General features: G+C 35.4%; 1 long non-coding RNA gene across 3 annotated transcripts; it reads left to right on the top strand.

The window, feature by feature from the left end:
* The first annotated feature begins 2,665 nt into the window (after positions 1–2,665).
* On the top strand, positions 2,666–6,491 carry LOC149236259 (uncharacterized). Of its 3 annotated transcripts, none has more exons than XR_016246210.1 (5): positions 2,666–3,040; positions 3,126–3,187; positions 3,369–3,505; positions 5,466–5,552; positions 6,267–6,491. It is a non-coding gene; the product is annotated as an uncharacterized LOC149236259 (long non-coding RNA). The 3 variants fall into 3 exon arrangements; XR_016246211.1 differs by having other exon boundaries at positions 2,666–3,021; XR_016246212.1 differs by lacking the exon at positions 5,466–5,552.
* The last annotated feature ends 1,590 nt before the right edge of the window (positions 6,492–8,081 follow it).

Below are 8,081 nucleotides of genomic sequence, written 5' to 3' on the forward strand. Positions count from 1 at the left end.
AGGCAATCGAATGAACTTACATAGCCTTCTTCAAGAGCAGTTCCACCATCCAAACTTAAGTTCCAGTCAACGCCTCATCATCAAATGCCAAGCTTACTGTCCACATACACCTTTGACATCAATGCTGAAATCACCAACACGTCTCTTTCTCTTCAAGTTTTCTTTCATGCAGTCAATGTCAGATCTGGTAGGTTTGCTTAAGTGCTCGAGACAATTTATTTATCTCTCTTTTTCCAGTTAGTTCTACTTATTACAGGAGAGATCGGACTAGACTATGTTGAACAAGTGCACAAGAATATTACATGTTAAAGGCAGATCCCTGGCATATCTCTTTGGAGCAGAAGAAGCCCCGTCTCCTAGCTTTTAACTTCCTTGAGGAAATTATCCAATTCACTTCTTCAAGGGACATCAACAAACAACTATCAAGGATCATATAAAAGGGTCCCACTGCAGTGAATTGTTCTTCAAAGGACTCCCTTCTGCAGGTTATGGGCAATGAATCAGTTGTTGGTGACAACGAACAGGTACTGCCTCACAGTATAAATTTTACTTATTTTTTGTACATTGTCTTCAGATTTAGATCATAGATACTGTATGTACTTGTGTACCAGATGTAAGTCCCATCCTCTAGATCAATTATAATCATACATGGGTGTTCACGCAATATCCTTCATTCTCTTTAATCATTTATGAATGGTTTGTGGTGCATTTGATTGCCCTTCATCCTCTTTTTGATGCAGGCATTGTCCAAGAGTTCCCTAAATTTTGGTGTGCATTCACTCACCATGAAACTTGGGACTTTTTTCACATCCTCCGGGGCACTGTGCAACACTATGCTTGTTTCCATATTTACTTTAGTTCCTTTGAAAGTCAGAAATTATAATCATATTGCCTTCGTCACTACTTACCTTTATATATGCTTGACTATCTATAGAACTTTCTTCCTTTCACTAATCCTATCGGCCTCTCTTTGTACCTTTTGGGACAATTGCTAGTGTAAAATTCATGCATGATATTTGTGCGCGTGGTACCTCTTCACAGGTCGGTCAGCTAGTCTCCGACTACTGGGTAGAATGAGTGACTATGAAATAACAAATGTAAGATCGCTCTATGTTGTTTCAACCTATGGAATTTCAATTTTTTTTTTGCGATGTTTTTCATACTTGTTTTTTAATTTTTTTTTATGATAATTAGTGAGTGTCAAATTTTTCTCTGGTTAAATATAAATTTTGTATGAAAATTGAGAGGTAGATTTAAAGTTGTCATCCTCAAAAAAAAAAAAAAAAAAAAATACAACACTTTAGAGTTTGGTTTTATAGGTCCAAAAATATATTGAGATTCAAGTGATTTTTGGAAACCACAAGTTTCTAAAAGTCACATTCTAAAACTTCTAAACAAAAACTGTATATTGGGGAATGGATAAACCTAAAAATAAAAATATGAAGAATGAACTTCTATTTATTTCAAAACTTTGTTTGCAATTAAAAACTATATAATAATATGACACATAGGTTAAATAAGTATTAAATATCTTTAAAAAATATGTAATTACAAAATTTCTTTTTTGCACCTTTGCATCCCATCTAAAGTATGTTTGGTTTGTTATAATTCTTTATTTCACATATATAGATATCGATGTAAAAATGGGAAATACCTTTTCTAAACTTTTAAAATTGCAATACGATACCTCTTTCACTTACTAATGGTGAAGGTTCTTAAGAGAGAGATAATGGATGGAAGGGGATTAATAATTATTATTGAATGTACATATATCCAATAAATTCTTATTTTTGATAAAGATGAATAGGGAGAACTTTCAAAACTTTATAATTGTTGAAGACAAAGTAAATGGTTTATAAATGTATGTCAGAAATGTGTAACTACAAAATGGCACCACTCCAATCTTTCTCTATATTCCCTCTTATGTTTATAAGAATCTCATTTCAAGCTAATAGACAAAGGAATGGTGATAAGAAATGGGTGCTACAACTAAGCAAAGGACATATTGTCTACCTCAGTCTTTGTATGTAAACTAATTATCAAAATTTAAACCACTAATTAAATTTATGACATGCAACTAAAATATTTAGATGGGGAATTTATGATTTGAAATTATTTTTACTATCAAATACCATTAAAAAAAATTGATCACCATTGTTGATTTTAAAACTGAATTATGATGTTCACTCCTGACAAATTGTTATATCCTCATAGTAGCATGATCACTCCTGATATATTGTGTGTAGCTCAATGTAAACAAAACATAAACAGACTGGTACTAAAAAAGATTTAACATTCATGGAATTTTCACTTGAGAGAGGCGAGGTGAACTTGAAATTCTAGGCCTTATGATGATCAATCCTAACAAATTGTTATATCCTCATAGTAGCATGATCACTCCTGATATATTGTGTGTAGCTCAATTTAAACAAAACATAAACAGACTGGTACTCAAAAAGATTTAACATTCATGGAATTTTCACTTGAGAGAGGCAAGGTGAACTTGAAATTCTAGGCCTCTTTAGGATGATTCTACCATTCAACAACCCTAAATACCATATTTAGGCCGATAGGCCTTCCTTTGAAAGGAGAGTTTCGTCGTCCCTTTGCTTGTCAGACTGACACTTGGCAGGGCATAGAGTCGGCATAAACCCTCTAACCAGCCACACCTTCATCGCCTTCTTCTGCGCTGACAGACGGTGAATTTCTTCTGCACTTACTTCGAAAAGGCAATAATCAAGCAAACAATGGAGGCGGAGAAGGAGATTCTACCGATAAAAGGAGGAGGAAACAAGAAGCCATCGCCGGTTCTTCATCATCAGCCGATGAAGAGCCATGGCAGCTAAAGGATCCAGCAGTTGCAGAGCCTTAAACTGATTTGCTTTCCTGGTCTGCATTCCAGTGCAGGGCAGTGGGCAGAGACAACCTACCAATCCATCGTCTAAAAATGATCAGCCTACTCTATTAAGTGGAACCGATTATGTTCTCACTTATGAAGATAATGAAGGGGATCGTATGCTGGTTGGAGACGTACCTTGGAGTGAGTATAATTAGATATGGAATTGTCTTGAAATACCAGTTCATATACCCAGCTGTTCTGATATCTAATCTTGGTGTTTTTGCAGCATGTTTGTGAGTACAGTGAAGAGGCTGCGTATCATGAAGAGCTCAGAAGCACGGGGATTAGGTACTAACATTTTCTGCCTTGTCTCAGTTAGAAGGCTTCTTTTGCCTATAGTTTGGGTTCATAGAGCTTCTTTCACTCAAAGATTGTCAAACTGTGGTATATACATTTTTATTTAACTGCGATGGTGTTTTGATACCTGCATATATCTTGATGCCAACCATTTTTCTGGTGTATTGAACAGCACCGAGGCATCCTCTGAAGCCACAGGGTCAAGTGACCCAGTGACTAAATGATTGAAAGCTCCAGTAAAGGGATCCGAAATGGAGGAGATCCCATTAGCAGCAGTGAAGGTTGGGGTGGTTTAAAGTGTGCGGGAAGGTAGGCAAGTTTTCATCGGGAATTGAAGAATTTTTTCTTGATGGTGGGGTGTAAAATACGATTTGAATATAATGTCAGTAAGAGTATCCAGAGAGGTATTCTCTTGCATGCATCATGACTTAATGGTTGTGTTGTATTATTTCGGCAGTTTTCTTCAAAGGCATACAAGAAATGCCTGTCTTCTCTCTTGGGATGTGCTGGAGGCATTGCCTTGTGACTCCAAGCACATTCCGGATATTGCGTGGCTTCTTTCTCTGAAACATGAACATAGACTAGGTTTTTTGCTTCCTTTTTCTCTTTTGTTAACTGACATGGGGAATGTTTCCCATCTCTGTACTTTGAGGAACTGACCTCATGTTGTTTGTATATTTATTTGTATGACCTATTAAAATATGGTTTGAAGTGCTTTCCAATTGCAAAGGTGATTTCACAATGTTTCTTTGTGAGAACAGCTCCAATGTGGGTTTTCTTTGTATGTGCTTTGGATGGGTCACGTGTGCTGATTGTGGCATTGCCATTGACATGTAGAGCTTCAGGATTGTGCTTGGAAGGGTTTGTCCAGCACATATTTCAGGTTGGATAGCTGGGGTCTCGGAGAATTAAAATGATTTGACTATTTTCTCTGCTTGGAAAATTCAAGTTGCCAACAGTTGTGTATAGCAAGTGCAGTCTTGTAAATCTGGTAGTAATGAGGTGCTGCTTGGCAGCTATGGACTTTCTGTACCTGTGGGGTACTTTTTCATTTATTTAACATTAGTTTTAGATCATGAATCTCCTTACTGTAGTGATCTGGGTCTAGTATACCTTTCTTTTTAGCAATTTACAAATCTTTTGTGAAAGCCTCTTTCTGTTTCTTTGAAAGGATAAGTGTTGCTGAATATGGTTGACTAGAAGTCTATTGGTATTTGCTAAACAATGAGAAATTATGATTGTGAATTGGAATAGCAGTGCCTATCTAATTGTGTACCAATGAGAAATTATGATTGTGAATTGGAATAGCTGTGCCTATCTAATTGTGGATGCTGAGTCTGACCCATGGTCCTCTGTCTCTCTCTAATCATGCTGTAAAAGATATTGTGGAGTATTTAACTATTGCCCCTATGTTTGCATGCATTATAATGCATCTATTAGCAGGTTTAATTTAAAGACATAATGTAGTGATTGTAACTACTGATTATAAATAACTAAATTATTTATATAATTACACAAAATATCTAAATAATGTCGGTTTATAAAAATATACTTGTGAAGAAATCGGATCCCTCTAGGCTCATGTTAGATCCTTATTTAAATTGATCTATGCTGGTTTTAAATAAAGTAGTCTAATAAACGTTTTTGTCTTTTTTGCTGGATTTAGTCGATATAATTTTTGGTAAAATTGTGAATTTTAGTTGTTTTAAATGTGTTTTTTAAGGCAGAAATAGATTGATTCAGCTCACTGGAAAATTCGTGGGGCAGATTATACAGTTGGAACTTATGATTCCAAGAAATCCTTATCAAATTTTGAACAAAATTGATAAGAAAAAATGCCTAGGAAAAAACAAAATGTCTAACAATTAGAAGGTATCATTTTTTAACAGGTAAATCAATGAGAACTGATATATTTTTAAGAAACTGTAATTCACAAAAATAATGTCATATGCACAGCCTATTGTCTCAAATTTGTAATGATTTGATCATTGAATTGGCCTTTGGGAATGATATTATTTTACAGCAACATAATGCCTATTGGTACAAAACTGTAGTGTGCTGATCATTGAATTGGCCATTGGGAATGGCAGGCTATAGAATGCATTGGAAATAGTATTTCTATTATACTAGCATAGATCTAGCTCTTCACATGCATGTTAGAGTGTCAAGTATTCTGAGTTGAGTTATTTTAGTTTCATATTGTCTACATATGGCTCTTGGGCCTTTACTCGGATTTTAAAAGTAATATCATTTTCATTTTGGAGGACAGGTTTTTTCAGTCGACATTCTTTACTGTAGATTACAGCTGCTGGATTATAATGTGGATAAGTTTAGGTCCTGTTCATCTTTCTGAAAGGTAAATGAAATGGTGTCATTGGTTGCCATCTGAAAGTTTTTGTTGCCTGGATATCAAATTTCCTCGTGGTTTACTTACATCAGCTGCTTATTTTAATAGATCAATGGAGACCGCATTCGTAAATGTTAATCTGTGCTTTTTGTTGGTTAAATGATCTGTGTTTTGCAATACGAGAAAGCAGGTTGGGCTCTAGAGCCCAAATGGCAAGATTCCTTCTACATTAAACAACAAAAACATGTCAGCATTTTATCCTTAAATCACATTCACAAACTTGAGTTTTATATCATTTGGATATTCAGCTTTCGAAGATGCTCCAGACACTCACAATGGGTTGCACACTGCTATTACTCTGTTTTCGAAAACTCTCAATTGCTTAGAAATTTGCAGATATGGACATAAATCCAATAACAATATCAATTTACCATGTCCAATAATCTCAAGATTACAAATGATAAGAAACCATCATTACAGCCACCATAATAAAGAAATAAACTACACCTTGAGTCACAGGAAACAATATTTTGCAAAGAGAATAACATAAAAATGCGCCCTGAACAATTATTCAGAAAACTGAGGAACTGTAAGTAACTGTAATTCTTATCCTTAAACTTTCATCTTTTTCTGTTATAAATGTGATGGTGGTTAAATGAATGTATAAGATTTTTAATATTTATGGCCTTTTCTTATAAATTTTGGTTAACAATTGTTGTACAGGAAAGCACGGTGGCGCTAATGGAGATGAGGAAGAAGAGCCACAACATTGGAAAGAAGATCCTTGTGGCAATTGAGATTAGCAGCAATGCCCTCCCTTGCGAAAAAAAGATCCTTGTGGCAATTGAGATTAGCAGCAATGCCCTCCCTTGCGAAAAAAAGATCCTTGTGGCAATTGAGATTAGCAGCAATGCCCTCCCTTGCGAAAAACCTGAGGATTTCTCATTAGGTCCTTCTCTAGAGATATTCAATATTTGTCATGCTTGTATTAAGTAAGTTGGCCTCATGAGAGGTGCATAACACAAAAATGTGTACATTAGAAAAATTTCATTCAACTTGGAATATTGTTTGAAGTTCATTTTATAAGGATGAGGCATTGCTCACTACCAAAGAGTCTGAATTTGCATGATTGAGTCTGAATTTGCATGATTGAAAAGCGTTGCTTGGATGATGCTACATGCACATGTTTACGGAAGAAAACTAGGTCTATGTGTTGCTTGTCTGTCAAACACGGATGTTTAGATCTGATATAACTGCTACCATTCATAATTTGACATATGACTTGCCTGCATGGTCTGTCAGCATATATCCCATTGCAAGAATGTGGCATTCAATACTGCAAAGGTGAGTTGGTTTTCCTTGGTTGCATGAAGGTTAATTGAATTGGCATTGAACTGTTACCCATCTGGCAGTGTTCCTACTCATCATTTTGTGTATTGCATAATCATCTATCATTTCTAAAAAGTTCTACTTTTGTCTGGGATAATTTTATTGGGCTATGAAGGTGGTTATTATTAGGGGTCTGATTAGTCAGGTGATAAGATTTAGAAAGCTCGTGTTTGTCTAGTGGTAGAGAAAATTAGGACACCAAGCAAAAGTTATCAAGCAACCACAAATATGGTGTTAATATTTAGAAAAAGCGTAGTTATCACACGAAGCAACAGTGTGTGCTTTTCTTAAATATTTGCAACCAAGTGATTAAGAAAGTTGAGGTAAACTCTCTTGCTGATTCATCATTGTATCACCTTTTATTGAGTACTTGCCACACTCCCTTTCCTGGTTTTTTTGTTTTGTCCAGTATATGTTGGTTGATTATTGTTCTGCTAATACTGTTGTCAATCTAGGAGTGTATCAGTAGTGAGTTTGTGCATTTCCAAACGTCTGCCTTGCAATTTTGAGATGCAGGACTGCAAATTCACATTTTTGGAGTTGATTGGGTTTATCTCTTATGTTTTTGTTATGTTTTTTTGTTGGGATTTTGGAATCAAATGAGTGGGCTTTTTGTCCATTATTTCGCTCTCTTTAAAAAGGCTTCTATGAACGCTTTCTCATCCAATTGCACAAACCTATTTTTTGGTTCATCTATATAAATGATATTAAATGAATTTTATGAAAATCAACTTACAATTAGTTAATGTTTTAGTTATAGTGTGAACCACCAATGTAAGTGATTTGTTTTAATATTTGCAAATCTAATTCCCCGCTTTTCAATTACCATGTAAAACACTGTAATTTACTTTTCCGCTGGTACACGCTGGTCATCGTGGTTAGTGCCTTCGTCACTACTGAGCTTTATATATGCTTGCCTATCTATATAGGTTTCCTTCTTTTACTAATCCTATCGGCCTCTCTTTGTACCTTTTGGGACAATTGCTAGTTATACATCTATCAAGTGCACAGGAAAACACAGTGGAATTAAGACGTGAAAGACAATGAGGATTTCAATATGGTAGACCACTCGATGTGATGAAGATAAGGATAGGGAAAACAGTACATGAATGCAGAGGGCGAACATGTAAGCACTAAAATAATCATTAT

Source organism: Pinus tabuliformis, chromosome 8 (genome assembly GCF_031772625.1).
Source record: "Pinus tabuliformis cultivar Carrire ecotype Pingquan chromosome 8, CPIR1, whole genome shotgun sequence".
Lineage (NCBI taxonomy): Eukaryota > Viridiplantae > Streptophyta > Pinopsida > Pinales > Pinaceae > Pinus > Pinus tabuliformis.